Source organism: Equus quagga, chromosome 17 (assembly GCF_021613505.1).
Source record: "Equus quagga isolate Etosha38 chromosome 17, UCLA_HA_Equagga_1.0, whole genome shotgun sequence".
Classification (NCBI taxonomy): domain Eukaryota; kingdom Metazoa; phylum Chordata; class Mammalia; order Perissodactyla; family Equidae; genus Equus; species Equus quagga.
The window spans coordinates 19,334,510-19,349,987 of NC_060283.1; the positions used below are offsets into that span (position 1 = coordinate 19,334,510).

At 33.3% G+C, this 15,478-nt stretch overlaps 1 pseudogene; it reads right to left on the reverse strand.

Annotated features, from left to right (window-relative positions):
- Positions 1-9,127: 9,127 nt before the first annotated feature.
- Positions 9,128-9,939, reverse strand: LOC124229659 (olfactory receptor 5T2-like; annotated as a pseudogene).
- Positions 9,940-15,478: the final 5,539 nt, after the last annotated feature.

Below are 15,478 nucleotides of genomic sequence, written 5' to 3' on the forward strand. Positions count from 1 at the left end.
ATTTCTTCATGTACCACTTAAAACCATCTGGTAAACTACTATGAGTATACTTATCCAACAAGGAGAAACATCACTCTAAAGTAGAAAATGCTGTCTCAAATGCCTCAGGGGCTGGCAAACATTGTCATTGAATGAAGGATGAGGATGAAAGATAAAGAAAGAGATGGAGAACAAGGAGGATATATTGTGTGATTCATTTGAAATTCACTCAAAATTTACCTGTTTAGATCTACATGGACAACACAAATAATTATTTGATCCTCATAAAGCCTATTGGATATGACACTGATAGAAATGCAGTATATGCACTATATTTTAATTTGAATACTATTCTTATACCTTTATTTCATCTTGCATCAAGAATACACCAAATGTCTTGAGTCAACATATTTTACATTTTAATTTAAAGATTACATTTTCTATACCTCTACTTTCCCAACTCCTTTCCCCTTCAGTCTGTTTTAAAGGCACTTACTTCCAAACTTTCATGGAAAATCTCATCCATATTTATTACAAAGTCTTCTAGAGTATTAAAATGAGGACCACAATGCAACTAATCCTAGGAGGCCAGCAAAATCCTCATTGAAAAGAGATATAATAAATAAACAATGCATTCAGACATATAATTTCACTTACATAGACATAAAAATCCTAAACAATATTACCATATCATTAACATCAATTTTTAAAATGTATAATAATACAGTACATTATGTTCAAGCTGGGTTGATCCCATATTTTACTGGATGGTTTAACATTGAAAAATCTGGAAATATAATTTACCATATTATCAGACTGACTTAGGTAAAAATATATGAGCATTTGAATAGGTGAAGAATACCATTTAGATAAGACAAAAACAATAAAAAATTAGGAACAAATGGGAAATTCTATAAATTGATAAAAAATCTTATAAAAAGTAGACCAAACAAGCTCTTAAAAGAAGAATATGTAAAACTTTATTAAGAAACATTATAGAAGACCTAAATAAACTGGTAGAAATTCTATGTTCCTGGACTGCACAACTTGGTGTTATAAAAATGTCAATTCTGCTCAAATTAATCTATTTACTCAATTCTTTTCCCATAAAGGGGCTTTTGTAGAATTTGACACTAATTTAAAATGTATTTATGAAATGCAAATTATAAAGAATAAGCAAGACATTTTTTAAAGACCTGAGGTACCAGGTATTAAAACTTATAAAGCTAGAAGTATTGAGACAATGTGGCATTGGTACAAGGATGCGCAAATACATCTGTGAAACAAAACAGAGAACTCAGAAAGGGCCATGCTTATATAGAACTTTGATGTATGACAGAGGTGGCATGTTAGGACAGTGAGGCAAAAATGGTCTATTCAATAAATAGAGCCTAAAAAATGATTATCTCTATAGAATTTGATGAAATTGGACGTTTAGTTACCCATATGAAAATTAATCCTAGACTAATCAAGATCTTAATGTCATAAGAAAATCTTTAAACTCTTGTAGATTTATAAACTAGATCCTCTGGATGTCCCTAAAAAAAAAAAAAAAAAGAAATTTCAAGAAAATCCAAATAGAAATTTAGAAATTCAAGATTAAGTTGGCAGGTTACATCTTAGAAGTTTCCTCTACTTAAAAATCTATTGAAAATATTGACAAAATATTTACAAGAAAAGTAAAAATAAACATTTATTAGCTGCAACCAAACAAAGAAAATCACAAAGTCTAATGCCTTAAGCTACAAAAAGTTACACCCAAAGTAAAGAATATTCCACAGTAGTTTGTACAGTTTGGCTAACCTCTTCATCCCAACATCGCTGTATTGTAATTTTACAAATCTCTAAAGTTCTTCTGAAATGCAACTGAGTTGATAGTTTATGTGCTCCTCCCCTCACGACCCCTAGCTAAGCACTGACTAGAAAGAAACAGAGGAACAGAGCATCAAGCCTGACTCCTATTTGATGGAAGCACAAACTCCGGAGCTGCACCAGAAATTGGGAAATGGATGTGATGCCAAAGGATGTCCTCTTACACAAATGTAAACACTCAGTCTCCACTAAGTGTTGTGGAATACTTTGCAAATAGCTTCAACTGAGATAAATGGGTTGATCACATTGAGAATAATTGTCTTCCCATTCGAATGAGGGAGAGAAAGAAAGAGGGAGGACAAAAGAAGGAAGAATCTTGAATGTTTCTAAAAATGTGTCAAGCTCGGCAGTCATTGGGTGAGTTAGCATCAGCAGAAATATGTACACATATCATTTCAAAACTATAAAAAGGCCAAATAGCCATACTTCTCTTATCCAACACAGCTAATAAGGCTGTGAGTACTTAAATATGTTTCCATTCTTTATTGTGTAAAATACGCTGCATTATCTCCATAAGGGAACACTAACTCTGCAATTATGTGGCATCAGTAAAAGTCATAAAATCGATATAAATCTTTTCTAATTACAAATTTGGAATCTGAAAAAAATGTGCTACTTGGCCAATGCTACTTAGCAAATACCAAAATTTTGTAACTTAAGATGTGCAGTGTTATACTAACCAGCTTGTAGGATTCAATGCCAATCCCCAAATCACTATTATGTGGCTTGTCATGATCCTCAAAGATTTTTTAAAACTGCACTTCTTCATTATAGTTATATCCCACTATGATAGATCCTCAAACATGTGAGCAAAATTCTATGAGCTAAGTAACATGATTTGTGTCGTCCCTGCGCTATATAACTGGGACCTGTGCGGAGGTCTGGGAAGGTCTCCTACACTCCTCTTCCCATCCTTCAAAAAATAATTCTCCCTACTCACTTGTGACATGAGCAATTCACAACATGAAAAATGACAGATCCGGAAAAAAATTCTTTTAAATAATTAAGTATATTATGAGAGAGGAAAGAGAATATGCAAACCTTAAAAGACGAAATGCTTAAGTTGTGGCAAGTTCACCAATACTGAAAGCAGAACATATACACCAAATTAATAATTCTTCTAAGGATTGATCTTCCTTGACTCTTTAATAGTACTAGTTTTAAATTTGGTTTTGCCCAAACTATAAATATCTTAGGAGATCCTTTCAAACCTTTAGCCCCATTATCCAAATGAAAACAGATTTAACACAAAGACAGTAGGGACAAAGACATCCTAGTATTGTGGTGTTGTGGTCATATTAGCCTAAGTCAAAAAGTCTATTTTATATTATTTTGGCTTTGCCATCACCTCAGTATTGCAAATGTGACTATATCAGACATACATGATTCCCTATCCCTCGTCACTTTGGACCATGACTGACTTAGCCTACAGCCATGGTAGACTTTTTCTGGCATGGTGGCAGCTTCCCATCTCAAGTATTTTACTTCTTTTCCTGAGGGTAAAGTGTCTTGAGAGCTTGCTCAGACCAGATGTAAGGTAGTCTGGAAGTGCCTGAGATGTCATGTGTCAAAGAGCAATACGCAACAGTGAGGATCAGGAATCAATGGATAAACACTCAGGCATTCCTGGCCTTCTTTTACGTAATTCCTAGAAGAGTTCTGAAGAATACATCAAAGCTTCTTGAGCAATGGAAACTTAATTGCTTACAGCAGTTATCTATACTTTATTGTACACTTTATTAACTTTCTCCCTTTTCAGTCTCACATTCTATGTTTCCTCATTTTTGCTTCCTGGAACCATCTACCCAATAAACATCATAAAGCCAAGTCTTTGCCTGAGGCTTGGCTCTTGGGGGAAATTTACACTCTGACAATCCCAGTCTCTTGTACGGTATTAGTAAAATGAGGCCACACACATCTATAGTGCAAATGACACACTATGGATGCATGACAATAAGAGATAATGATAATACTGTAGTGGTGGATAAATAAAAGCACTAACAGAAACTATTAGTATTTAACCATCAGTATCTTTGCTTAGACAACATTCTTGGTGTATCTTTTAAAAAATGCTTCCTCCTCTTCAGAATGTTTATTGTCTAGAATCTCAGTATAAATATAAAAACAATAACAAATAGAAATGAAGTCCCTTACTATCCACAGAGAATATAGTAATAGTGGTAAAAACATATCATTATCCAGAAAATATAGTTATGAAAAGAGATTATTAATATGCATGGTAAAATGCACTAATTCTGGCATTGGTGACTCTACTTATATTTATAATTTAAACTGAAGACAGGCATCAAAAATAGTCACCTAGTAATCATGATAACGAGTGCCATCTACTCACCTAAAATGAGGACTGAGTTCTGGTTCCCTCATGTGATTAACAATCTAACTGCAGCCGGGAGAATATATCCGTGTCTTCCCTCTTTGAGACACTCCCCTGGAACCTTGGATGCAATTTCTTGTTTATTCACAAAGCACTTGACAGCAGGAAATGATGCCACTGGTGTTTGTTAATTATCTAGTGTACCTCTGATTTTCCTATTGAGGAAATATTATTTTATGCACTATTCACCTGCTTTCCTTTGCTATTATTTTTATTGCATCCACTCAAATACCTGGATGTAAGTATATTTGTTGGATACGTGTTTTAATCACCCAGAAATTACTTCAACATTCTCCGTTTTCTGCAATGTCTTCTTCCCGAGCCTTATGTCTAAGTATAAAGACAAAACACTTTAAAAGTGTTTATAGTGTTTTAAAAGATTCAAAAGGAATAAAAATTATGAATATGTGCATAGCTCTTATTTTTAATTATTTTTGTGACTTAAAGGACTAAATTGAGTTAATGATATCCTAATGCCATATCCCATAATCATCATCAGTCCTCATTCCCCATCCTTGCTTCAATTTCCCTCCCCCACCGGGTACCTCCTCCAAAAGGTTGATATATGCCCTTAAAAAGGAATACAGCCTTATAAAGTAAATATAATGTGTGTTTTAACATGTACACATGTTATTACATAACTCATTTTGATACCTAAAGGTTCTCACTCAATTATACGTTTTTAAACTATATTCATTTTACTACATAAACATGAATATTTTGCTGACTTTTGTTATTATAATCTGGATCTACTTCCATTTATTATTTGTTTGTTGCCATAGTAATAAGCATTTATTTAGTTACCAACTCTTCACTTCTACATGTATCACCACAATTAACAACATTTTGTGTGGTCCTCATTGATCTGTGAATGAACATCTGCATGAAGTATCTCCTAGAGTGAGTCCCTGATACGGGAAAAATAAGCACATTTAATTTATTTAAATAGGTATGGATACATTTCAATATTTATTTTATCTATATGCATTCCACCATCAGAACACAAGGATTTCATACTCTGGACACCCAACTTTTAAATATGTACTGTTTATACATATAGTAAGGTATTGTAATAAATAATTGAATCAGATTTAACTTTATAGAGCTAAAATTGTTCCTCTTGTCTCTCTTTTTTTTTTTTTTTTTGAGGAAGATTAGCCCTGAGCTAACTATTGCCAGTCCTCCTCTTTTTGCTGAGGAAGCCTGCCCCTGAGCTAACATCCATGCCCACCTTCCTCTACTTTATATGTGGGACGCCTACCACAGCATGATCTGCCAAGCATTGTCATGTCCGCACCTGGGATCCGAACCAGCGAACCCCAGGCCACCGAGAAGCAGAACATGTGAACTTAACCGCTGCGCCACGGGGCCAGCCCCTGTTTCTTTTGTCTTGATACATCATTTTTTAAAATAATCCAAAAACTGGTCTGGATTTGAAATAAAAAGATGTACTAAGCACAGTTCATGTCAATCAAAAATTTCAGAGATTATAACAGAGACTGATAAAAACATGATTTTAATATAGTTTTAATATTTGAATGTCTATAATAGTGATAAGATGGACAATTTTGGATAACACTGATGAAGCAGTTATTAAAGTGACACAAAAATGTGGCACATTCTCTAGCAGAGGTTGCCTGTCTGATCTCCATATCTTGTTGCTCTTCTTCCTGTGCACATGGCTAGACTATTCCTCATCCTCCTTGCAGTAGGTGTGGTATCACAGCCTCTTCCTCTGTAAGCCATTCTCTCACCTCTGTGTGTTTGTCCTGAATGGTGTTTCACAAAGCCTTTCTGTTCTAGAGCTCATAGTTTCCTATTGTTGAACTGTAAAAGGTTGATAAAATCTTGAAAAATTGTGAGAGAGGAAGCAAACAATGAGAAAAGTGATTACAAAAGAAGTGAAGGTGCCACAATAATCAAGGAACTGTTTGAAGCCATATTGATTATTCAGTGATCAAGAAGCAGTATTTACACATTCATTTTTGTTAATTTTTTTAATTTCTTTCAAAGACTGACTCCTGAGCTAACATCTGTTGCCAATCTTCCTTTTTTTCCCTTCTTCTCTCCGAAGCCCCCAGTACATAGTTGTATATTCTAGCTGTAGGTCATCTGGTTATACTGTGCAGGATGCCACTTCAGCATGGCCTGATGAGTGGAGCCATGTCTGCACCCAGGATCTCAACCAGTGAAACCCTGGCAACTGAGTTGGCAACTGAAGCAGAACACGCGAACTGATCCACTCTACCACAGGGCTGGCCCCCAGGAAGCAGTATTTGAAGCCTCCATATCTTAATATGAAAATTTCTTACCTGGATATGTCATCAACAGTTTTAAATTAATATAATCTCATGAAACTTTGTCTTAAATTAATCCCATTTTATAATTGTGTAAACATTAACAACCTTTAGTGTTCAGTTTCAAATTTGGTTTAGTCACACTAATTTGTATTTGAAAATTACTCAACTTAAAAAAAATTAGTTAAGTACAGGGATTCTATTAACTTTAATGTTAACAATGGAACTATGCATTTTCCTAAACTGAGACATACTTGTTTTTCATAATGAATATTAAGTAGGAACAAAATTAACTTTATATATTCACATTAGTCACTCTTTATTTTTGCCATAAAATTTTCTTTTCTTATAAAATTGAAACCCTTTGTACAGTCTTTCCTCTTCCTATTAATCCTGGTGCTGATCTTACCAAGTTATCTTCTTTATCAGAGGTAAGCCCTATCTACAGATTGTTATTCGTACACAAGTTGTAATTGGTTAACTATATATTTATGTACTCATTAAGAAAAGACTATAATTTTGCAGATATTTCAATTAATTTATATGATACTGAATATCTTGCTCTGCAAAATTCTTTTCTTTTTTACTCAGATGTATGATTTTGGTCTTATTTGTGAAAATTAATTTAGAAATATATTGTTCTCTTATTTTCCTGGGTAGATACACTTATTAGCCTTTTAAAAATTGTTTCCTAAAGTGATTGAAACTTTTACACTTCCACCACCAAATTGAAAATAGTTCCTTTACTCTATCTGTTCACCATGACTTGGCAATCACAGACGTTTCAATTTTTTTCAGTATCATGAGTGTGAAATAGTTTTTTATATCATTTTACAATCACTTTCTACAGATTATTATTAAAGCAAAGTGTATACATTGGCCTAAAGAGGTTTCGTCTTTTGTGAGTTGTCTGTGTGTATTCATTGTCCATAGTTCCATGGAATTTTGGTCTATTATTTATTAATTCAACATATACATATTACATCTATTTTCTTGAGTCTATGGCTACTTCTTTTACTATATTTGTGATTATTTTTTCATTCAGATCTTTACAATTTTAAAGCATGAAATTTATCTAGGTTTGTGATTTTAAGTTGTGTTTAAAGATCTATACAGCGCTGACTCATACACACACACTCACACACACACACACACACACACACACACACACACATAGCTATGGGGGTCAGTCCTCATTTACATGGTTTAGATATGCAAGGATAATGAATCAGTGACCAGGGTTTGATTTTAGCATTTGAAGAAAGGAATAATTTGAAGAGCAGTAGGGAGAAACTTTCAAACTTGAGAAAATATAAGCAGAGAAATTATGGTAGAATTATATGATGGTAAGAGATGTTCTGCATAAGAACTCTTGAATTGTTATTAAATTTAATAATGCCAAATTAGAGAAATATCCTTAGGTTGGCCTCTTAATTCTAAGGAGATTGTCTCTTTCAAATCAAACAATGATAGCTCTTGGGGAAGAAAATGAGTTTTCACAAAATAATAGTTAAAAATTAATAAATAAAGATTAAGGAAGGAAGAATGAACTCTACAACTTAAAATTATCTTTGAGGAAGATGTGTCTTTGCAATGAAGAGGACATCTGTTGGAAGCAGGGTTAAACAAGTGCATAGGAGAGACTCTTCTGTACCTTGGTTCTTGAGCTGGGGCACTGAGAAGTGGTGGGATCTGCAAGGATATCACAGAGGGGAAAGGGTCAAAGGAAGAGAGAGGTAAAAGTTGATTGGGGGCCAGGTCTGTAAGAAATCCCATAAAGATGGGCCAGGGCTTAGTTGTGGGAAGAGGCAACCTGCCTGCCAGTTACATCTTACTCTCTGAATTGTGTTTTTCTTTTGTTATTCTTGAGTTTAAGTATAATCTTCGTAAATCCTAATGTCTAGACTTTCTTTTCTGTGAGAATTTAAAGATAGGCTTAATGTTCATGAGTGCCCTCACAAATCAGCATGGTAGTGACACCAGGAATTTGAACACATTCTCTGTGTTCCCTGAACCACCATCTGTGATTAGATTGGTGTCAAAGCATAAAGCTAAGGATAGAGGCAGAGTGCTTTGAACTGGACTCTGCAAAGTGTTCTTAGAGTACCTGAGCTGTGTTTTTTCTGTTTATTAGGTGTCATTTGATCAAACTAGTCAGATATAATTATAATGCTACTTATAATTGCAACTATGGGAGTATATAAATTTGAGTTATATGGAGAAGAAAGAAAACAATACACAACATTGGAAAGTAAAGATAAATACATATAATCTTGTGTGTGTGCACTTGCGTTATCTAAATCATAAGCTTCTTCATACATATATGTGTTATGTATATGTGTATATACATATATCGGTAGAAACATATTAAGAAGCAAATCGATGATACATTTTTTCCTCATACAAAACCAGCATAGGTAGAGGTTTAACTATGATCTTTATTTTAAAATATCTAGGAAAAGAGAAATACATTAATATACTAAAACAAACCATTTTCATCATATATTGAGGCACAGAATATAACTCTCAATTTTTTAAAATCAATTTTTACTGTGAACATTTACTTTACTGATAAGCCATTTTTTCAAAACATTTTTTCCAGTGCCTGTTTTTCATCTTTTTTCCTTAATCTATAGATGATGGGATTCAGCATAAGAATCACAATAGTGTGAAATATTGACCTTATCATGTCATGATCCAAAGCATAGTTGGAACTTGGTCACACAAACATGAAAAGTTTACCATGAAAAATTAGCACTCCAGTTAGATGAGAACCACATGCAGAAAATACTTTTATCCTCCTTTTAGCAGAATGTATCCTTAGAATCAGCAACAGAATGCAACCATAGGAGATGAGGACACCCAGGATAGCAAAGACAGGAGCAATGTCACGAAAGACATATCTAATTTCATTGGATTCATAGGATAGACTAAAAGTAGCCACTGTGAATAAAGCAGCATGCAAGATACCTCTAAATAGGAAGCAATGTTGAATGGCACATCAACTCAGGGTGACATGCTAAGTAAACACAGGAAAGGGTTATAGATTGCCATATAGTGATCATATACCATTGCAGCCAAAAGAAAGCAAAAGTAATAGTGAGAAACATCTGTGTTGCACATCCAAGGAATGAAACGGCTTTATTCTTTGACAGAAAATCTATTAACATATTTGTAGTAATTGCTGAGGAGAAGCAGGCATCCACACATGATAACACACTCAGAAAATAATACATGGGGTTGTGTAGCCTGGACTCCCCAATAACCAATACAATCAGTCCCAAATTTCCCATCAGAGTAAACAGAAACATTGCTAGAAACAGGAAGAAGATGTAGCTCACAGTTGTCTGTGAAGCCCTTCAGTACAAATATAGTAACTTCAGTCACATTCTTCATGCCGACACTTTACGGAACAAACTTGAAAATATTCATTAAATTATAATTCATTTACTACAAAAAGAATAAATAAAATTGTGACTCAATATTGTGATTCAAGGGACGGTGAGCTGTGTTTTCATATTTATTTTTTGGCATGTATAATTTCCCAGTTATGGACCAGGAAGCAGTGACAATACAATGGGTCGAGTGTTTATGCCACTTACTGCAGAATCAAATGGAAAATATGAGTGTTCGCTCACTGGCTGACCTCATGTAATTTTAAAACCATCAGGCGAACTGGTTAATTTACCACTCTATTCTGCTAGTTGTCGTCATATTAAATCACGTTACAGCACCAAGTGACTGGCTGAAAAATACTTTCCTTCTGACATCCAAACTTGTGAGATTGTCTACCTGTATCGAGCATTGGAACAGAATATCAGCATTTTAGACCTTTCAGTAATTGTGTAAAATTATTTACTATAATCTACTCACCTGTAGAACAAGAACGTTAATAATTATACAATATTGGAGTAAATATTAAAAGATAAAAGGTGTTAACGAAATTGAATCTTTATGATGTTAAATATAAAATGTTCTGAATTAAGTTGGTTCTACAGAGTAGCAGCCTCCTGGATTATCACATTTTCTGAGCTAATCTCTAAACACTTTCTATCTCTATTAGATTTCCTGCGGTATATCTGGAAGAATTAATCAATATTTTTCCAGGATGATAAGACATGATTAAATTAAGCAATCGCTTAATAATGACAACTTATATTTCATTCAAATTTGTTTCTTAAATACTAAGAATTACCTTATCCCTTTTTTGACTAAATAATTGGTTATACTTGTTACTTTTAGATATCTAAATTCCATATGCTTTTCTACTCCCTCAAGAGCTGTGTTCAAAAAGGGAAGAAATATTCTTAAAAAGCATATGATATAGTTCAAGGTATTATATCTGTTTAGGTAGTGTTTATTGTGGATTCAGTGAAATAACAACTACATAATTATTATCTGAGTCACAATTAAAGTCGTTCACAACAAATAGCAATTAAAATATAACAACAAAAATAAAAAAGTTACACCACGACATAAAACTCAATATTAAAGAGCAAAAAAGCAGAAAGAAATGAAAGAAGGAATACCAGAAATCTTTCTTGGATAATCCCATTGTCAAACAAATTAGGAGTCAAATGTCCAATGAAATCCAAATTTTCAATTACTAGCTCATAGTACAGCACGAGGTGAAGGATAGATTTTATTCAATTATTATCATTTTAGTTTTTGTATAACCACCCACAGGAAATTTGAATCTGTCCTGGAGGCACACAATCTGCTGCGTATACTAGTCTGTGCATTATTTAAATTTATAATGCAAACCAGGCTCCACATCCAATATTTTGACGTGGATCCCACCAGTAAGTGAAATTGTCATTTGGATTAGAAATAGTGACAGAAGGAGAACAAAGCACAGAACAACAACTTTCTGGGAAAGACAAAGTCAGGATTCACTAGAAGAATTGTCAAGATCAAGATAAAATATTTTTATAGAATTACTGGAAAGAAAACAGGCAGAGAAAACCAGAAATACTCATATGAGATGTCAGAGAAGGCAGAATTTAGTTTGAATCCTATGTATTGGAAATGAATTGACAACAAAACAACTTAGGGTTCTCAAACCACTTACTCTAATTAACTATTTCTGAGTGACTCTCACACTATAGAATGCTTTTAAATATACCATTTAATTTCAAATGTGTTAATAATTTGATTAGAAAAGCTCTAAATATGTGGGTATTTTGTTATTTTAACTGTCATGGGAAGGAATATAAACTGAACAGAGGTTGAGACAAGTGATTATATAGGGGTAAGGAGATTATAGATGTGAGGTAATAGGCAAATTAAAAGAAATAAAATAAAAATTTTGATGAATATGATGTAATTTATTTTTTTAAATGTGACCAGGAGTCACAAGAAAAAGGTCAGCCCCAATACAATTCTTGACATCTGTTCAAGATGAATAACAGGATTTAGAATCTGAAAGTATGTGTTCATCAGCAAAGCTTATGATTAATCCACGTGTGATGGTAGACTTTCTTTCCAAGTAAATTTAAGCTCACTGTAATTTAACAAATGGAGTTGTGGTGAGCTGAGAGTATTTTCGGAATCAGCAGATCACATAGTTCTCAAAACTTCTTTATTCTCTAAAGAATAGTCCAGAGACATAAAGAGTGAGTAGAAAAAAAGAATCATAATCAAAATACAATCCATTGGATTTAATCCTTATTTAATTCGTTGGTTTTGGTGTGTACTAATAATCACAAAACAAACATATTATAACGATTAGTTATTGTATTAATTTTGTGCCCCAATATTTGCTTATGTTGTAAAAATAAATACATCTGATGAAAAAAGTTCAATTTTATGGTCATCTTAAATTTGTAACTAAAAATGGGCATATTTAAAGGAAATTGCTTTATATATTTATTGCTTTATACATTTAATTAGTTTACTAGGCTGTATATTAATTTTTGTTCATAGTCCTTCAAATATATTACTATTTAGAGAGGAGTAAACTTTGGAGAGAAAGTCATTGAAGTTTTGACTTCTATTTGTCTAATAATTACTGATGTTGAACATCTTTTCATGTGCGTCTTGGCTATCTGTATATCTTCTTTGTAAAAATGTCTATTCAGGTCCTCTGTCTGTAATTTTTTTATTGTTACAATGTATGAATGTTTTATGTATTTTAGATATTAACTCTTCATCAGATGTATGAATTGCAAATATATTCTCTTAGTTGTTAGATTGCCATTTCATTTTCTTGATGATTTCCTTTGCCATAAAGAATCTTTTTAGTTTGATGTAGTTCCGTTTGTTTACTTTTTATTTTGTTTCCCTTGCCTAGTGAGACACAATATTCAAAAAGATACTGCAAGACTGAGGTTGAAGTCCATACTACCTATATTTTCTTCTAGAAGTTTTATGGTTTCTGGAGTTACATTCAAGTCTCATCCTTTTTGAGTTAATTTTCATGTGTAAGATGTAAGATAATGTTCTACTGTCATTCTTTGCAGGTGGCTTTTCATTTTTCCAGACACCATTTATGGAAGAGACTTTCCTTTCTCTGTTGTAGGTTCTTGGCTCCCTTGTCAAAAATTAGCTGTCCATAGATGTGTGAGTTTATTTAAGGGCTTTCAATTCTGTTTCATTGATCTGTGTGTCTGTTTTTGTGTCAGCACTATGCTTTTTTGATTACTATAGCTTTGTCATTTATTATGAAGTCGGGGATTTTGATACCTCCAGCCTTGCTTTTTTTTTCTAAGGATTGCTTTGGCTATTCAGGGTCTTCTGTTGTCACATAGAAATTTTAGGATTCTTTAGTCTATTTCTGTGAAAAATTTTGTTGGGACTTTAATAGGGATTGCACAGAATCTGTAGATTGCTTTAGGAAGTATGAACATTTTAGCTATGTTAATTCTTCCAATGCATGAGCATGGAATATCTTTCCATTTCTTTGTGTCTTCTTCAATTTATTTCAACAATATTTTATAATTTTCAGTGTACAAGTATTCTACCTCGTTGATTAAAGAACAAAACAAAAGAACAAAATTTATTTTTAAAGAAATGGATAAATTCTTAGACTCATACAGCCTTCCAAAACTGAATCAAGAATAAATAGAGAATCTGAATAGACAAATCACTAGTAAGAAGATCAAAACAGTAATCAAAACCTCCCAAAACACAAAAATCTAAGGGCTGGCCCCGTGGCCGAGTGGTTAAGTTCGCTCGCTTCGCTGCAGGCGGCCCAGTGTTTCGTTGGTTCGAATCCTGGGCGTGGACATGGCACTGCTCACCAAACCACGCTGAGGCAGCAACCCACATGCCACAACTAGAAGGAGCCACAATGAAGAATATGCAACAATGTAGTGGGGGGCTTTGGGGAGAAAAAGGAAAAAAATAAAAAATCTAAAAAAAAAAAAAGTCTAGGACCAGAGGGCTTCTCTGGTGAATTCTACCAAACATTCAAAGAATACTTAATGCCTCTCCTTCTCAAATTCTTCCAAAAAATTGCAGAGAAGGCAATGCTTCCCAACTCTACGATGCCGACATTATTACCCTGATAACAAAACTAGACAAGGACAACAAAAAAAGGGAAAATTACAGATCAATATCACTGATGAACACATGTGCAAAAATCTTCAAGAAAATATTAGTAAATTAAATGCAATACATTAAAAAGATCATACACCATGATGAAGTGGAATTTACTCAGGGATGCAAAAATGGTTCAACATCTGCAAATCAATCAACATGATACACCACATTAACAGGATGAAGAATAAAAATCACATGATCATCACAATAGATGCAGATAAAGCATTTGTCAAGATACAGCATCCATTTATGACAAGAACTATGAATAAAATGGGTGTAAAAGGAAAGTACCTCAAGATAATAAAGGGCATATATGACAAACCCACAGCTAACATCATATTCAATGCTTAAAAATTGAAAGCCATCCCTCTAAGAACAGGAACTAGACAAGGATGCTCACTTTCACCACTCTTATTTAACAAAATATTGGAAGCTCTAGATAGAATGATCAGACAAGAAAAAGAAATAAAAGAAACCCAAATTGGAAAGGAAGAAGTGAAACTGTTACTATTTTCAGATGATTTGATTTTATATATAAGAAACACTAAAGAGTACAGTAAAAACTATTAAAAAAAATAAACGAATGCAATAAAGTTGCAGGGTGCAAAATCAGCATACAAAAGTTGGTTGCACTTCCATACACTACCAGTTAAATAGCAGAAAGAGAAATTAAGAACACAATCCCATTTACAATGGCAACAAAAGGAATAAAATACGTAGGATTAAATTTAACCAATAGATAAGAACTCTTAAGACATGAGACATAATCTCACGTCACATCTCTGATACTGAGTTATTACGTAACTTCTCGGAGTTTCAGGTCCTAATCGTGGCAACCTAACTTTTTTATTTCACAACAAGTCAGTTTACATGGAAAAAAACAAAGGTAAAATTACATTATATTCCTTACAAGGTACAGCATGTGTATTTACAGTCACCCAAATTCATTAAACTTCCACTCCATCAAAATTATAAAGTGCTGTGTTTGAAATGAAAAAGACATAAATTTTGAACTTACTGAAATGTTTATTATTCGTGTGATAAAATGTACAAAATGCTATAAGCATGTGGAGTAGGAGACAGAAAACATCGAAAGTTCTGTAAGACTTCAGAAGTCATGCAAGATTATGATTCTTGAATAGTAATCTATAGCATATTTGAAAGACATGCTAATATCTATTTATGTGTATATATACACACACAGCCCCCTAGGAAATAAGTGCAGAAATTCAACACTGATATACAAAGGAGATAGATACTTAATATTTTTACTTTTCTTCAATTATCCAGATGCTCCTGATAAGCAGTTGAGTTGGAAACAACATATCAAGTGAACAACTTCTCACTTTATTGATAAGAAAATTGAGCCCAATTTAGTAAATCGATTTGACAA